Below are 20163 nucleotides of genomic sequence, written 5' to 3'. Positions count from 1 at the left end.
CGTAGAAATCATCTAAACGACATCTTTAGGACTCAGACGGAAGTCCAACATCTAATATATATTAAACCCTAACTAGGAATGCAAGGGTTTGATTTAAAACCTTTCCGAAGTCCGATAACACTAAAAATTGCCCGAAAAGCACTAAAAGCGACGATTTCAACACTTTTTCGCAGAAATTATGCAGAAATCAGCTTTCTAATATTTTTACAACATGTAAAAATGCTATTTAACATAGAATTCATGTGAGGATACATTCGGGTATCATTCGAACCAATAACTACATCAATTCACACAAGTTACACAACTTAGCGTTCAAATAACGTCTAACGGAAACAATGTGAAACGAATATCCGAACAATATCAGATCTTTTTTTAGTGACCATCTAATATTATTTGGATCATATTAGACTAGTAATGGTCACTTAACACCTTGAAAGACTTGAATCCCTTAAACATCTAAAGCTTCCTAATCATTTTTTCTACAAAAAGAATCTAACACTTTAACTAGTTAAAACAATTTACCATGTGGGACCCACCCCCCTTTCAACTAGTTTCCATAAATATCTTGGATATTTACCCTTTGATGCAAGTTGTTTACCAAGTGGGACTAGTGGTGAACATGGTGAAAGTAATAACAACTAGTTACTTTCATTTCTAACCATTTCATCACAACTTTTCATCTTTCATTACACACACTTAAAGACTCTCTCAACCTTCGTCATTTTAGCCAAGAACACCCACCAAAAGCCTTCATTTTTCTAGCCTTTCTTTGATGATCAAGATGGAGTTTGATGGAACTTAGGAGGATCTAAAGCAACCACAAGATGGAAGAAGTGATTCCTTTCATTCAAGAGCTTTCAAGCATCAAGATCATCATTTTTCTTTGCTTTTATCATCATCTAGATCATCCCTAGCCACAAGAGCTAGAAGTGAGCCTTCTAAATCCCTTTTTCATTCTTATTTATGTATTTATTGTTTAAAGAACAAGTTATAACTAAAACAATCATACAAAATAAGATGAAGATACAAAGAAGCATAATAAAAATCATGATATATAAGATTGTTTATGTTGTGATTTAAATCTTATTTCTTGCATATTTGATCTAGTATTGATGAATATCATACAAATAACTTGTTAGATGATGTTTAAAAACAAGATCTAACAAGTGTACATGAAAGTATTAAAAGGGTTTTTGTTAAACATAAGGTTTAATGGATGATCATAATATTTGGTATTGTTAAAGTATATAAAGTTTTTAACTAAATATAATGCTTTTACAATATTTGTAAAAAGAAGCATACAAGATGGTTTTTGTATAAAAGTTTGATAAAAGAAGAAGTAAAGCATGATTTTTAAACTAGTAAACATATGTAAAGATCATACCAAAACCCTACCCTACATGATTATGAGTTCATCTTGTTAAGTTTATGTTATAAATCTCTTATGTTTTTGTTAAGAATATTATGAGTAATTTGTTGGTGATTTTGGAAAGAAAAAGATATGTTTTATTAAACATGGCAAAGTCCATATTTCTAATGAAATATGGCCAATTTTTCTTAAAAATGATTAGTTATGAAAACTGTTATTTTTGACAAAATCTTTGTTAGATTAAAAAGATTTTAAAGAATAGTTTTTTGTAAAATCAAAGTTTGACATAAATATATATCTTTAAAAAAATATATATTTAGTTAACCTAATAACTTATGTGCTATGCGTTATTTGTTTGTATTAGTTATATGTATTATAACTAGGAACTTGAATACAATGGTACAAATAAACACAATGTACATTTCAACTAAAGTCTTACAAGACTACATGTAAACACGCCTTAAAAACAACTTACGGACATTCCGAGCTTTCGGACACAACTTATGGTCAAAACGGACGACGGGCGAATCTATGAACATATCGCCATTCCAAGGAGTTACTACGACGTTTGGGCGATCTTTCGACGCGAATGCATACAAATCACTGACAACAATATCCGGATGTTTTGAAAACTTATAAAAACTATTATGTATTCTTTTAATTAAAAAGCCTATATTTAGTAACTTTAATAAAAATGAAAAAATATATTTTTACATATGGGCTTATTTTATACAAAGGGCTTATTTTATACAAATGGGCTTATTTTTTAACATATGGGCTTATTTTATACAAATGGGCTTATTTTATATAAATGGGCTTATCATCCTAAATGGGCTTAACATAAATACATGGGCTAAGCCCAAGATCAAAACTCATGGGCTAAGCCTAATACCAAACATATGGGCTAAGGCCCAATAACATTAAGCCCAATAACCTTTAGGCCCAATACTATTTAGGCCCAATAACATTAAGCCCAATAACCTTTATGCCCAATACTATTTAGGCCCAATAACATGAATACATGGGCAAAGCCCAATAACATTAAGACATGGGCTTGGCCCAATGACATATAATTCATGAAAATACAATTATACAATTTATTCAGACAAGACCCAATGATACAACTCACAAGATACAAGATTACATATACATATATATATATATATAACAGTTTAACAAATCATACATCTAAAACACAGTTCAACGAACAACAAAGACATACAAGTCTTACACATATTTAAGACACAAGACTTGTACTCAAGTCATTTATAAAGACCCAAGTGTCTAACTAATATAGAACGTTTGTAGGTCGTGACACTATTCAGGACGACCGTACGTCAGATCATAGTTACTTACCATTCACGGACGTAATTCTGTGAGTTCATGTCCCCTATTCATTTTAAATGCTTTACAACTTTACTACTATCGGGGAAAATACATGTTTAATTGTATGTTAAGTCATGGAATGAAACACGTTAGATCATGTGCGATTAGGGTCATACATCTAAGCACCATTAATCCAGTTTGGACCTAGGTACAGAGGGTTAGATCTTGTCACACCCTGGCTTTGCGGAAGCGTGGTTAATTTGGTGTGACTTCTTAATACCATAGCTTAACCATAACAAGCTATATGAATTTAAAACCATGCAAGATCATCCATTAATTTAGGTTCGAAAAGTAAAATACCATAACATTGTCTCAGCGGAAACACATCCTAACAACATAAACAGTGTTCAACAGACACAAACATCATCATGACATAAACACAGTTTAAGAACTATGACTCATCCAGGAAAAAGTCACATCCCTTAAACTTGGATGACCTCGTAACTAGTGCAGCGGGAAAACGTGCCATACCGTGCCAGATCCTGTAATTCCCTGCAATACATGTAAGGTGAAAAATCAACAATAATGTTGAGCGAGTTCATGTGTAAGTGAGCAAATAAACCTTTGTTTGTATAAAACCCTGGTATGTAGCAAATAAGGAAAAAGAGATCACCAATGGTTTGCAAGGCCATTGATATGTGTGAAATGCAAGTAGGAAGGCTCAAACCTAGCAGATTTATGCGTTGGGTACAAAGTCACCCCGAGGTCCGTTATGCTGGGCCTGGGGTTGGGCTCGCTACACCCAAGTAGATCTACCGCTCCTGCCCCTCGGTCCTATCCTGAGGATTAATGACCTCAAGTTTCCGCCTACCCATTCACATGATCTAAGTAATAACCCTCCTTACGCTAACCATACCATGTAAGAAATATTCGTAATCATAGTAACATGTATTTCACCCCCGCAGTTTAGAAAACTGAAAACAGTTAAGAGAAAAGGGGGACATGAACTCACAGCGGGGGATTTAATAAATGTGTGTTCGTATATCTTTGAAATATATTATTAAGTCTCACTTAATATATATTTATTCCTAACTCCAAAATATAATTATTTTTCTCAAAAATATTATATTTTAACACATATGATTTTTCCAAAATAATACTTTAACAAAAATACGCGTTCATAATTATTTCCGTAAAATGCGTAAGTTACGTTTTAACGATCGAGTGGTAATAATAATTACCGGTGTAACTTATTTGTTTATCGTGAAAGTGTTCGTATTATTTTGGATTCGTTAATGTTCGATAATATTATTTTTACCCTGAAAATAATGTTTATGTATCTTCACAAATAATTAACAAGTAACGTTGTGAAAAATATATTTACCAAATATATTTATCACGTTTAAATTTTGTGAAAATCCCACCTCCGATATTTTGCAAATAAAGTCGTGGCGAAACTTATATTTTGAAAACATGTCGAAAAGTATTTCTAACACTTATAGTGAAAATAATTCTAAGTGTTAGGTTTTTGGAAAAATTTCACCAGAGTTTCCTCTGTAACTGGAGGTGGCCACGCTTTCAAGCGTATCATTTTCTTTTATAAATCAAATCAACAGTTTTCTTATTCAATCAAAACAATATTCAACGCATCAACTAGTTAATAAACATGTAAATCGCAAAAATTACACGAACTTGTAGTTTTTCCAAAACTATGGTGTAAATCCCATCACTTTTAACGGATCTTTATATAAAGCAATCCGATCTCGCAAAAACCTTGCTTTTAAAGAAATCCCGTCTTTACATCTTTTTGTAAATTTTACAAAAATTGTTATTTTGTCGAAACTTTGTGCTACACAAGTGTTTACACACTTGTGTGTTCTAAAAATCATTCTTGTTAACGTAAGATCCGTCTTTAGGAAAACATGATTTCTTTTATACTTGGTTCTTTGAAAATACCACTTGTAGATCCGTAGATCTACTAGTTTTAAACACTATTTTGTAAGTAAAATCACTTTTAGACAAGTTCATGATTCGTGTGTGGTAGAGTTTCATCTTTTAACCCTTGTTACTTCCGAAACATCCTTATGTCATGATCTATGATCATCACCAATCGGGTCCAAATAACCACACAAATCAAACACTACAAGATTTACACAACATATAAGCTTTTAACCATCAATATTAGTGTTTTTAGTAGACTTTTGTGTGTCATCTTGTAATATTACGAGTTTTAACCGTTACAAGTCATATTAACCATCTTAAAATAGTTCGAGAAGGTGATTTAAGCAACTTACTACTAGCTCGAGGCTAGGGAAGAATCTAGACGCAAAATGAGAGGATAAAAGCAATAGAGTGAGGTCCTTTGAGCTCCGAGTGCACCAAGCCTCCTTATACGTGATCCTTAACGTTTGTATGAACTTGGAATGTGATGAAGGAAATCGAAAAATATGATGGATGTAGAGGGGATGTTCGGCCGAAGCCTTTGAGAGAGAGAGGGAGTGTTTGAGAGTTGAGTTGTGAATGTTATGATCATATGTGCAAATCTATGTTTTTATAGACAATTAACAAGTGCTTTATCCACAAGTCCTTATGTCTCCTTGATATTAAACATTATGGATTATTATAATCAAGGTGGTACAAGTTATGGTCACAATGTGACCGAAATCGGCCAGGGGGGGGGGGGGTGTTCTTGGTTGGATTTCAAGTGTTAGTTAGATAATAGTTAGGTTAGATTAGTTAAGTTAGGGATTAACCCGGTTAGTTGTGTGTTGTGCTTTATGGCGGGTGTTAGGGTATTCAGGGACCCTAACTGGCTCAGAAAAAGATAAATAATGTTAATGGCAATATTTTCATGTTCCGGGTAAAGTCCGGTTGTTCGGTTGGATAGTAATCCGCTAAAGCGCTTAACAAGGCTTTAGAGTATCGTTAATACCATTTTTAGTGACACAACTTATTCCCGACACTTTGGAAAGTGTCTAGTAATATTTTTCTCATGTTTTGGCACTTTATTAGTTAGCTAGAAGCTGAATTGTTTATTAAAGTGCTGAATTTTGTGCATAGTGTACGTTTTAGGCACATCCAGTCATTGTAACTTATTCCTAGAGACGCAGTTTTACAACCCTTGTATCCCTACACTCACCACTAGTGTAGTAAAATATTTCTGGCTCATACAGGCCTTAGAGGCAGTGTCTACCTAATGCTGGCTTTATCAGCATGTTCAATAGGTTATTCATTTGTAGTGCTACTGTGCTTTTGTGCATCATGTTTGTCACTAAGGTTCAACATGTAAATAATGTAGTGACGGTATGTAAAGTATGATGCAAGTATGTACATGTATCAACATTCAAGTAGCAGTTTGTTCACAAGTTCAAGTAAGCACAGTAATCAAGCAGTAATTAATTATTAATTAAGTCGTACGGATACCTAGTTTAGTGAGGGTTGTCACAGATCTAATGGGTATTGGCGAGCCCCACTCTTGGTGGTGTACCCATACAGAAGAGTGCGTTTGTGTCCCAATCGATAGTAGTTGACACGAAATCGTCTAGGTTTGGATTGCTTCCTAATTCGTCACACATATTAATGTCCTTGCGAAACATTAATGATCAACGATTTCATTGACGCTTTACATACTACATCATTACATACAGATACATCTTATACAACTCACATTTTACAGATACATCTCATACAACTAAATACATCTCTTTGTTGATGTTTGCAAACTTAACATGTGTTTCAGGAAATTAGTGGACCATGCGGACATTTCAGTCAAGGAAAGCAAGTATCAAGACTCCATGCCACCAATTGAAGCGCTTGCCCGTTATATACCGCCTCTTTGCGGTGATATAGTGGTCAAAGCCTTGACATTTTAAGACTTACATTTTGATGTATAAAACAATGATAACTTATTTTCATTTGATGGTTTGTAACCAATACATTTAACTTATGTTGCGTTCTTTAGAAATGAGTATGACAATGGCATTGTGTCACACCCCGAAATATCAGAGCTGGCATGACTGGACCGGTATCTTCATTGCACAGCGGAAGCAAATAGCTAAGACTTCTAGAAAGTGAACGCCGCTAAGTACTCGAAATCCCATGGGTTCTCCTATTCCAACCGTTCCATAGTTTTGAAAATGTAACCTGAGAAAGAACATGCGAAAAAGTCAACATAAAGTTGAGCAAGTTCATAGTTTGTTTTGAAAAGATTTAAAATAAATCTTTTTGGTAACCGGTTTAAAAGTTGTTGAGAAAATATAGTAAAATCATTTTCTCGGCATGATATATGAAAACTGTGAGTCTAGCCCACGAGAGTCTTTGTAAGCAGGACCAACTCGTCCTCTTACTTGTACATAAGTTGAAAACATTACCAAAGTTTGTAAATACATGTGTTATGAGTTTGCATCAAATGAATTTTAAAAACATATGAAAGTTATAGTGTTGTGAGTTGGTATGTAAAGCGTCTATGAACATGTTGATTATTAATGTTTCGCGAGGACATTAATATATGCGACGACATAGGAGGTACTCAACCCGCGTAGGCAATTTAAGTGTCGAACTCTCGACGCTGGACACAACAGCACTCTAAGTGGTCACCCATGGACCGTGAGTGGGGCTTGCCCGTACCCATTAGATCTAACCTTTATTCCTTGGTCCTCAAAAGGATTAATGGCACCTCAGTTACAGCCTATGCTCACATGATCTAAGAGTTCATTCCATAACTTAATCATACCTAAGTTTGACATGTATTTTCCCCCGAAAGTTGTAAACCGAAACGTTGAAAGAAATGGGGGACATGATCTCACTGAGTTGTCTCGTTTTTCGTACGCAGGCCAACCAGTCCCATTGTTGTAACTAGGACATTCTCGTCTCTAGTTATGAAAATCATGCACGTTTGCGAAAATACGCGTTTGTTTTGTAAAACCGGTATGTTTAGTATAAACCTTTCGTAAACCTTTCGAGTTCTTAAAATTCATTTGCAACTTGATTTATAAATATGTTTTTTCGTTCATCGAAATAGTGTTTGCTTTTGCAAAAACTTGCATGTCTTTCCACCCCCGAAAACATTTATAAAAATGTAAAACTAGAAAAAGTGGGGGTTATGAACTCACCTTGACATTCCTGTGAAACGCTAACTTAACGTGATTCCGTGATGTCATTCCATGGATGCGAACTCTCTAGCGTGTAACTAAAGCATTCCTAATCAAGGAATAATTATAAGTTTCTAACTAAATTGACGTAGCTAACTACGCGGCCGAGCTCTACTGAGTCGTTAACTAAACGACTCTAAGGTAGTGTTATCGTGACTTAGATTAATCAATCTATAGTTGTTTGATCCTGTTAATAATCGGGGTAAAACTAAGTCTCGAAAACAACTTAGTTTTCAAATGATTTAGAATATATATATTATATGTAATGTATATATTCAAATATACTTACGAAATCGTGTTAGTCGTCGCGAATAAAAAGTGTAGATAATTATATATTTAGCTCGTTGTTATCGAATCGAGTCGGTTAATGATATCGTTTGTTATGAATCTTACGGCAAGGTGTCATACTTGAGTAAATACGTTTAAAATAAATATAAATAATTATATTTATTTAATAAAAGTATACGAATTTCGTAAACTAGTAGCTCGTGTTTTGTCGAGATGTTATAACTTTGTTTTGCTAACTCATAAAACGTCGCCAAAAGTATAGATATACTTTATATTTATTTAGTGAAAATACTTCGATAGGCGTCGCTTATACAATATAGATATGTTTGGTATTTCCGAGTTTTAACGAAATTCAGGCAGAGTTTCCTCTGTTTTTGGAATAACCCGACAACTCAAGTGTCGATATAGTTTCAAAATTCAACAACAATGCAATGCAATGTAACAATATAACACTTTTGTCGCGATATAACTATCGCCTAAATATATACTCTTTTAATAAAAGGTCGGTTCAAGCTCGGTTCACGTAATTATAAAACTAGACCAACGTATGTATGTGAATGTTTAACGCGTCGTTAAAACATTACCGTGTCTCGTATTGACTGAGTTTGACCGCACCAAATCTGAATTTGACCACGGTTGACTGAACTGTTGACTGATTTTGACTTCCGTTGACTGAGTCAACCCGTTGACCAGTCAACTAGTGAGTTGACCGGGTCGAGCCGAGTTGCACCGAGTCGACCCATTTCATGAACCCGAACCACAACTGACGTGAACCCGAACTAAATTAGAACCGAATCTGAACATGAATCACCCAAACCGACATCTGATGAACTTGAACCAAACCATAGCAACTTGAAACAAAACTAAAATAAACACCACTGCCGCTACTGTACCCGGAGCCACCGTCGCGGAGTGGGTTGCCGGTCCGTGTCGCTCCACCGCGCCGTCACCACCTCAGCCACCATTACTGTTGTTGGCATCACCCACTTAACTAAACAGAAGAAAGAAAATGAGAGTAGAGGCCTTATGTGCACGAGATCTAACAAATCTGAAAAAAAAGAAACGAAATATCTTGCTCGGTTCACTCACCTGTGTTCATCGGAGGTGGAGATGTACCGCCGTCCCTCGTAAGCTCACTAGTCGCTGCTTAATCGAAATACCGCTATCGGAATTGTGCTCAGGGCGTGGTGGTTTAGGGGGTACCATTTAAACGCCATGAAAAATCATCTTCGCGGCCACTCACGGCGGCGGCGCCGCCGGAGCTCACTCACCGGACCACCGCCACGGTGGCCGGCTGTTTGTTGTCGTTGCCGGTTCGGCCGGTTTGCCGGTTCCGTCGGTTTACTGGCCGTAGAAGCCACCGTCTTCAGTGTTCTTAGAGAGAGAGAGAGCAGAGAGTTGGTGTGTGTGTGTGTGTGTGAAGGTTCAGACGAGAAATGGTATAAAAAGTAGTTTTGAGGTTATAGGATGCAACAGTATTGTTAAGTGTAAAGTTGGTGAATATATTTGATTTCTCCTTTTTCTTTCTTGCTTCCATCGATCAAAGTACGGAAAGGAAATGGCATGGGCTACTTGATAGCCTTGTCAATAATCTTAAATACAAAGTATGGTGGGTGTTTAGAAGAATAATGGTGCAAATCTTGAGTTGGTGAAAAGTTTGTCAAAGTAGGATTGATACGGTTTTTTTTTTAATATATGTATGTATGATATGCAATTTCATCATATTAACCATGTGGTGGGTTTAGAAATACTATCTAATTAAAATAGCATGTGTTCATTTTTTTTTATAATATGTCATCTACACATTTATTTGTTTATTACGCATGTGTACGTAGTATATGTATAATACATTGAGGATTCATTATAGATCATCACTATAACTAACTATGTGATTATTTATATAGTTACATGGATTTAATTAATTAAATCCTTGGTTTTTTTAATTGTTCAATGAGCCAAATAAATATATCATCACATTAGACGATACATTCAGACGTAGGGATGTATGTGTAGTAGGTATGGACTATATGAGGAGTAGTCTAGGAAAAGTAGATTTGTTTCTTGACTTTAGACAAACTCATGATTGAGGTATGGTCTACTCATTAATCATTAGAATAAAGGAAATATATGATGAGACATGGGTGGGGGTTTTAGTGAATTGATTTGCTTGGTGTGCAAAATACCCACTTAATTAAACCCACTAGTTACACATTTTAATTAAAATATAAAATAATATTGTATAATAAAATGATTTTCCTGGTGTATAAAATGTAGTTTTATACGTACATGATGCTCATCCAATATGTGTCATAAATATAAGTTATACGTATAAACTTTGTATTTGTCGGCGTTGTCAGTATTTTGTACGGTGTGAGTTCGTTACCGCTTTTCATTCAGCAGCGTTCCCGTAAATCACCATACACGGACTGTAAGGTAAGATAAAGGTTCCTAGACATTCCACAAGCCCAATTAAGTTATTTCGTGCCTTATACACTATTTATTATCACCTTAAACATTTGTAAATCGCGTAATTAAGAACCGTTAATTACCGGTTGTCACATTCTCCCCCTGTTGCAGAAATTTCGTCATCGAAATTTAGTCTACGTTATCTCCTCGGAGTTGTGTCGTTCCTAGGTAAGTCCAAATAATACTAAAGTAAATGACCGCGTAATCAAATCATGACTTATTCGGATTACGTGAGTGTAAAGACATTCTGCATCAATAAGAACCCAACGGTTTAATTGAGTTTGTTCTAGAAATCTATGTCCAGTGAACGAGATGTTGCGATACTATCACCAATGTGACCAAGTTTACGGGTTTCAATAACAGATGAATATCGACCAATAGAATTTCAAATGAACATTCACAATATGCAAATCAATTTTTGAAACAACAGAATTCACTACCAACGGAAACTTGTGTTGGTTGTTGTATGATTGAAACTCGAATGTAACAAGTTCAAATAAATAGAATCATAAAAATGATTTGTCAACAATCAAACCGTTAAATGAATAAAATCAACGTGTTGAAATTATTGAATTGCAAAGATACACCGAAATGAAATACAACCGAACCCGGTGTATCATCGTCTTAATACATAGTTGCATCAAGACTATTTAAATGATGTGTCAAACGAAAAGCATATATAATTTCGCATGAGACGGCCGATCGTGATTAGCACAAGCTACAAGTTTATACCGACACCACAAGGTGTCGTAGTGGTGATTGAAATATTTCAATAACAACGGTGATCAAAAAAGTTCACCGTGGTTGAATTCAACTGAAGGTTCAACAAAGTAAATCTGAATGTTTGTTTCAAACAAATCTCATAGGATTTCAACTGAAAATGAAACAAGGAAATAATGTTTTCGATCGAAAATGAAAAACAATGAATATCACAAAATGTTCGATCGATGCTGAAAGAACCGTTAAGAGGTACACCGAAATACGAAATGAATTTGTGTACCATTATCTTAACAAACGATTGTATTAAGATTGCTTTAATATGATAAATCAACAAAGCGGATTTAATATCAATAAACAAATAAATAAATAATTAAATCCGTACATGAGGTGAGCAACGAGATTAGCGCAAGCTTCAAACTTGTGAAAAACGCCACCACAAGGTGATCGTGATCAAAGAAACGATTCAATGAAGTCGAAGACCAAACAAGCATGTTATGGTTCAAAGCAAATGAAGTGCTTGTTGGGATTATTTCGAATATGATGGCCTCAATCCACCATATGGAATCTTGAATCGAATATATATTACGAGCAAGTTCAACAATTGAACTTGGTTTAGTCACATTCCAACGATGAATGCATGTGTTAACAAGAGATTTCGACATGGTTACAATGAACAAACCATGTAATGTATTCAAAAGAAAAGAGTTTCAACTACTTCATTGACTCGATATCAAAAAGTCAACACTTCGCAACAATGCGGGTCATCTAGATCACAATGCAAAGATCAAATATAGCGAACGATATTTGAGCTTTGATAAAACGACAATTTGGAGTGAAGCCCTCCAATGGTCTTCACGGATCAACGAACAACATGCGCGACAAATAATGCATGCGTACATATGAATTCATCAAAAATAAAACAATTGAGTGTTTGCTATCATGGAAGAAAATCTTCGTGGTGCAACGACCACTAGGGGGAGTAGAGACGTGAAAATCTACTCACTATATGCAAAAATTTGGAATTTCATCAAAAGAAATTTGAGGACTTTACCTGGAAGTTCGTGTGATAACCGGTTGTTAGATGACATTACCATGGAATGTCGAACATAGCATATTCGCCATTAATGAATTAGGGGGAATGCAAAGACACGTGACTTCTTGTGCAGCACCAATAGTTGCGAGTCTCTTTAGACTAAGTATCGATCGGTGTGAAATCTTGTTTAAACGTACCTCAGCGTGAATCATGTCTCTTGTATGATCGCGTGGCTATTTGCCGCATTTCGAGCAGTAATTCTCTCGCTGACAGAGTTAGCATCATTGTTGTCGTGCCCAAGTGTGTTTTCCAAAGGCATTACCTCGAAAGTCGTGTGTGATGTACATCGACATCCGCTGACGTGTAGTTTAAGATTCACGTATAGTTACGCAATAGCGTTTCATTCCACATAGATTACCTGCTCGAGTAAGTAAGATAGCATAGACGGCTTAATATAATGGCGTTTGCCCAAGTTGTTAGTCACGGTTTCTAAGTGAGGACCTCTAATGAGTTTCGACATAAGCTTTCCAAAGGTCCTAAATGCATGTTATCAAAACCCTCCAGGTTATGCTTACTGTGTGTAATCGTTTCGTGTATCGTGTATCAAACGCGACTCTTGTGCATATTTAAAATCAAAACAGTTGACTCATTGTTCTTGGAAACGGTTGGAACCCATAGTCTAAGTCCCCAGAGGAAAATGAGGTTAGAGCCTAGGTATCTCTACAGAAACCTAATTCACTGAAACCTATAGCTCTGATACCAATTTGTCACACCCCGAAATATCAGAGCTGGCATGACTGGACCGGTATCTTCATTGCACAGCGGAAGCAAATAGCTAAGACTTCTAGAAAGTGAACGCCGCTAAGTACTCGAAATCCCATGGGTTCTCCTATTCCAACCGTTTCATAGTTTTGAAAATGTAACCTAAGAAAGAACATGCGAAAAAGCCAACATAAAGTTGAGCGAGTTCATAGTTTGTTTTGAAAAGATTTAAAATAAATCTTTTTGGTAACCGGTTTAAAAGTTGTTGACAAAATATAGTAAAATCATTTTCTCGGCATGATATATGAAAACTGTGAGTCTAGCCCACGAGAGTCTTTGTAAGCAGGACCAACTCGTCCTCTTACTTGTACATAAGTTGAAAACATTACCAAAGTTTGTAAATACATGTGTTATGAGTTTGCGTCAAATGAATTAAAAACATATGAAAGTTATAGTGTTGTAAGTTGGTATGTAAAGCGTCTATGAACATGTTGATCATTAATGTTTCGCGAGGACATTAATATATGCGACGACATAGGAGGTACTCAACCCGCGTAGGCAATTTAAGTGTCGAACTCTCGACGCTGGACACAACAGCACTCTAAGTGGTCACCCATGGACCGTGAGTGGGGCTCGCCCGTACCCATTAGATCTAACCTTTGTTCCTTGGTCCTCAAAAGGATTAATGGCACCTCAGTTACATCCTATGCTCACATGATCTAAGAGTTCATTCCATAACTTAATCATACCTAAGTTTGACATGTATTTTCCCCCGAAAGTTGTAAACCGAAACGTTGAAAGAAAAGGGGGACATGATCTCACCGAGTTGTCTCGTTTTTCGTACGCAGGCCAACCCAGTCCCGTTGTTGTAACTAGGACATTCTCGTCTCTAGTTATGAAAATCATGCACGTTTGCGAAAATACGCGTTTGTTTTGTAAAACCGGTATGTTTAGTATAAACCTTTGGTAAACCTTTCGAGTTCTTAAAATTCATTTGCAACTTGATTTATAAATATGAGTTTTCGTTCATCGAAATAGTGTTTGCTTTTGCAAAAACTTGCATGTCTTTCCACCCCCGAAAACATTTATAAAAATGTAAAACTAGAAAAAGTGGGGGTTATGAACTCACCTTGACATTCCTGTGAAACGCTAACTTAACGTGATTCTGTGATGTCATTCCATGGATGCGAACTCGCTAGCGTGCAACTAAAGCATTCCTAATCAAGGAATAATTATAAGTTTCTAACTAAATTGACGTAGCTAACTACGCGGCCGAGCTCTACCGAGTCGTTAACTAAACGACTCTAAGGTAGTGTTATCGTGACTTAGATTAATCAATCTATAGTTGTTTAATCCTGTTAATAATCGGGGGGGTAAAACTAAGTCTCGAAAACAACTTAGTTTTCGAATGATTTAGAATATATATATTATATGTAATGTATATATTCAAATATACTTACGAAATCGTGTTAGTCGTCGCGAATAAAAAGTGTAGATAATTATATATTTAGCTCGTTGTTATCGAATCGAGTCGGTTAATGATATCGTTTGTTATGAATCTTACGGCAAGGTGTCATACTTCGAGTAAATACGTTTAAAATAAATATAAATAATTATATTTATTTAATAAAAGTATACGAATTTCGTAAACTAGTAGCTCGTGTTTTGTCGAGATGTTATAACTTTGTTTTGGTAACTCATAAAACGTCGCAAAAAGTATAGATATACTTTATATTTATTTAGTGAAAATACTTCGATAGGCGTCGCTTATACAATATAGATATGTTTGGTATTTCGGATTTTTAACGAAATTCAGGCAGAGTTTCCTCTGTTTTTGGAATAACCCGACAACTCAAGTGTCGATATAGTTTCAAAATTCAACAACAATGCAATGCAATGTAACAATATAACACTTTTGTCGCGATATAACTATCGCCTAAATATATACTCTTTTAATAAAAGGTCGGTTCAAGCTCGGTTCACGTAATTATAAAACTAGACCAACGTATGTATGTGAAAGTTTAACGCGTCGTTAAAACATTACCGTGTCTCGTATTGACTGAGTTTGACCGCACCAAATCTGACTTTGACCACGGTTGACCGAACTGTTGACTGATTATGACTTCCGTTGCCTGAGTCAACCCGTTGACCAGTCAACTAGTGAGTTGACTGGGTCGAGCCGAGTTGCACCGAGTCGACCCATTTCACGAACCCGAACCACAACTGACGTGAACCCGAACTAAATTAGAACCGAATCTGAACATGAATCACCCAAACCGACATCTGATGATCTTGAACCAAACCATAGCAACTTGAAACAAAACTAAAATAACCACCACTGCCGCTACTGTACCCGGAGCCACCGTCGCGGAGTGGGTTGCCGGTCCGTGTCGCACCACCGCGCCGTCACCACCTCAGCCACCATTACTGTTGTTGGCATCACCCACTTAACTAAACAGAAGAAAGAAAATGAGAGTAGAGGCCTTATGTGCACGAGATCTAACAGATCTGAAAAAAAAAAAGAAACGAAATATCATGCTCGGTTCACTCACATGTGTTCATCGGAGGTGGAGATGTACCGCCGTCCCTCGTAAGCTCACTAGTTGCTGCTTAATCGAAATACCGCTGTCGGAATTGTGCTCAGGGCGTGGTGGTTTAGGGGGTACCGTTTAAACGCCGTGAAAAATCATCTTCGCCTCCACTCACGGCGGCGGCGCCGCCGGAGCTCACTCACCGGACCACCGCCACGGTGGCCGGCCGTTGGTTGTTGTTGCCGGTTCCGCCGGTTTGCCGGTTCCGTCGGTTTGTCGGCCGTAGAAGCCACCATCTTCAGTGTTCTTAGAGAGAGAGCAGAGATTTGGTGTGTGTGTGTGTGTGAAGGTTCAGACGAGAAATGGTATAAAAAGTAGTTTTGGGGTTATAGCATGCAACAGTATTGTTAAGTGTAAAGTTGGTGAATATATTTGATTTCCCCCTTTTTCTCTCTTGCTTCCATCGATCAAAGTACGGAAGGGAAATGGCATGGGCTACTTGATAGCCTTGTCAATAATCTTAAATACAAAGTATGGTGGGTGTTCAGAAGAATAATGGTGCAAATCTTGAGTTGGTGAAAAGTTTGTCAAAGTAGGATTGATACGGTTTTTTTTTAAATATATATGTATGATATGCAATTTCATCATATTAACCATGTGGTGGGATTAGAAGTATTATCTAATTAAAATAGCATGTGTTCTTTTTTTTTATAATATGTCATCTACACATTTATTTGTTTATTATACATGTGTACGTAGTATATGTATAATACATTGAGGATTCATTATAGATCATCACTATAACTAACTATGTGATTATTTATATAGTTACATGGATTTAATTAATTAAATCCTTCGTTTTTTTTTATTGTTCAATGAGCCAAATAAATATATCATCACATTAGATCATACATTCAGACGTAGGGATGTATGTGTAGTAGGTATGGACTATATGGGGTGTAGTCTAGGAAAAGCAGATTTGTTTCTTGACTTTAGACAAACTCACGATTGAGGTATGGTCTACTCATTAAACATTAGAATAAAGGAAATATATGATGAGACATGGGTGGGGGTGTTAGTGAATTGATTTGGTTGGTGTGCAAAATACCCGCTTAATTAAACCCACTAGTTACTCATTTTAATTAAAATATAAAATAATATTGTATAATAAAATGATGTTCCAGGTGCATAAAATGTAGTTTTATACGTACATGATGCTCGTCCAATATGTGTCATAAATATAAGTTATACGTATAAACTTTGTATTTGTCGGCGTTGTCAGTATTTTGTATGGTGTCAGTTCGTTACCGTTTTTCATTCAGCAGCGTTCCCGTAAATCACCATACACGGACTGTAAGGTTAGATAAGCGTTCCTAGACATTCCACAAGCCTAATTAAGTTATTTCGTGCCTTAAACACTATTTATTATCACCTTAAACATTTGTAAATCGCGTAATTAAGAACTGTTAATTACCGGTTGTCACACATTGGAGCTTGTTTTTATTCACTTAGTATATTCACTTATATTGTTATGCAATGAGAACCGATCAGATCACACCTCGCGCTTTCGCTATGAGCGGGTGTGACAGATTGGTATCAGAGCATCGATTGTAGTGAACAAGGATTCTTTCTCGAGTCTAAGTCTACAATCACTAGGGACCTCTCACGAAAACCTCTTGTTCATGTTGAACAGATTATAAATAAAATTGGACAGGTCAAAAGGTTTTCATTGCATAAACATTTTTCAAGGTCCACTACTACAAAAATTCATTTCACATAAATCAAGCGAGGACATTTCCATGGGTGAAGTCTATTAGAAATAGACACATTACATGTCACACCCCCAAAATCCACCTGCGGAGTATCACCGCTTGGGAGCGTGACTGACCAGGATCAAGCCACCAATCATATAGAACAATATATATAATAAAAGTAATTGCCATTAAACCAAACCAAATCCATATGAATGGTGTTCCAAAACATAAGTAAGTCATCGTTGTTTAGCGGAAGCGTATAATCAAAACCCATCGTAATATAGTATCAAATGTTATAAGTGTTTAAAGAAACAATCACGATCCAAGCCCACAACGACCTGCTCCTCCCTGTGCAAGCTCCATATACCTAACGACCTGCAAGGCATGTAACAGAGTATCAACAACTAGTTGAGCGAGTTCACAGAAAGTATATGCGTAATAGTAAGATCGTTTGTAACAGGTGGCTCTACTGGGCCGTTAGTATGTTCTATTGGTGGGGGCTTCCCATGTTGTATAACCACTAGACTACTCGTAACCATAAGTATCCTTCACAACCGAGGATAGTAGTGAGTATGAGTACACGTAGGTTTTACGTGTGTATCCTTCCCAACCGAGGATAGTAGTAAGTATAAATGCACGTAGGTTTTACGTGCGTATCCTTCACAACCGAGGATAGTAGTAAGTATAAATGCACGTAGGTTTTACGTGCGTATCCTTCACAACCGAGGATAGTAGTAAGTATAAGTCTACGTAGATTGCAAGTATGTGTCCTGCACAACCGAGGACAGTGAATAGCATAAGTATGTGTCCTGCACAACCGAGGACAGTGGTATGGTAGTCTAGTATTTGTGTCAGTACGAATCTATTCAATCTTATTCCTTCAATCCCATTCCCAAGCCCTTGGGAATCCCATGCCTTAGTAAGGGTGTGAACTCACCTTGGTTTGCTCGGTATGCTTAACTACGTGCTTGAAATTAATCAATCGAGTCCTATAGTATGCATGTATATTAAATCAGTTCATGTTCGTAACGACACGCAGGTAATCTATGTCACAAGGCGTTTGACAGTTATCATCATGTATCACATAAACAGCTAATCACATTTATACAGCTTAAGCTTTACAATCAGGGTTGTTCTCAGTCGTTTTAACTTCGTTATTCATCAACAGTCTTAGTAATTTTAATCGTGTTACTTCGTTGCGCAGAATTACAGATCTAGCATGCATGTGAGAGTTTACATACGTAACAGTGTTATCATATCCACAGCATTAACATACAAACATGTAATGAAACTCGGCTAGGTTATCAAGCATGTGAGTTATAATATCAGACATCACTTAACACTTAATCTACCAAGGTCAGATCATGCACATTATGTATAAAAGTCGAACCTAACACTTATACAAGTGAACGTCGGACCAAGTGTCATGTTTAAAAACTCGGATATGCCACTGTCTATCAAACTCGGATCATTCAAAAACCATCAACAAGTTCGGACTATGGGGGTATGGGGTTTAAAAGATCGGACCATGGGGAAGCCTCCCCAAACTCGGACCATGTGGGGTGGGGGTTTCCCTTTCATTAAACTCGGACAAGGAGAGGGGTAAGAAACTCGGCCACATGCCCTCTCCCTTAAACTCGGACCACAATCCTGGCTTAAGAAACTCGGACATACACGCTTAATACAAACTCGGACTAGTGTCGGGGTTCAAGAAACTCGGACCCAAAAGGACTTAGTGAAACTCGGACGTTGATGATCATTAAAAGGTCGGGCAACATTTATAACAACAAACTCGGGCCACATATAATGTTACAAAGATCGGACAGATTTACAATCTTAAAACTCGGACATAATCATCAACTAAGGTCGGGCATATATCACTTTAAAGCTCGGACTTGTGTCTTGTATAAAAGTCAGACATAATTAACAACACAAAACTCAGACTAACAACAATCAAAATCATGCGACCATTCAACTTTATTGCAATCGCAATAGTTACATCTTTTCACGTTTTCATGATCAAGAACCCTAACTTCATTTCATATGGACGGCATAAACAAAAACCAACCAACCGATGCTTAACCACAACAATTATAACAAGAACAATCTATCAAGCATGTAAATCATCATCATGATCACAATTATCCATAATCAAATCAAAATCATAGAATATTATATGAGGAACTAGGGTTTACAAGCATCAATCGATCAACAATTAATCAAGAATTGATACAATCAAATAATCAACGAACAATCATTAACAATTACCTTGTATTGATTCTAGAGAGACGTGAAATCGAGAGTGATGGATGTCTTGCCAATGATAATGGTGATGAATGCTAGAGAAAACCCAAGAAGTGAAAGTACGTGCTTTTTCTTTGTGTGCCAAGAATGATTAGTGAAAAGGGATTAGGGTTAAGTATCTCTAGAATTTCACTAATTACCCTCTACCTCCCTAAGTATCATACTTTACACATGCACACCATCTCATAATAATTTCACAGTTTCGCCACCAAGTTTGTATATTTGTCAAGTCTTTCAATATTTAACAAACAATCATACACAATCACACAATACAATTCATTGCATCAAAACGTGTAAAATTCCATAGTAATTACTTGTGCAAATAATCAACTAAACAATACAAGAACATGCAATAAATGCGAAACAGAAATCTTGGAAATTCGAGTTGTCACATTATCCCCAACTTAAAAGAAATTTTGTCCCGAAATTTGGTACGCACTCACTGAGGATGCTAGGTAAG

The sequence above is a fragment of the Helianthus annuus genome, chromosome 10 (genome assembly GCF_002127325.2).
Source record: "Helianthus annuus cultivar XRQ/B chromosome 10, HanXRQr2.0-SUNRISE, whole genome shotgun sequence".
NCBI lineage: Eukaryota > Viridiplantae > Streptophyta > Magnoliopsida > Asterales > Asteraceae > Helianthus > Helianthus annuus.
This window is presented reverse-complemented; position numbering follows the sequence as displayed.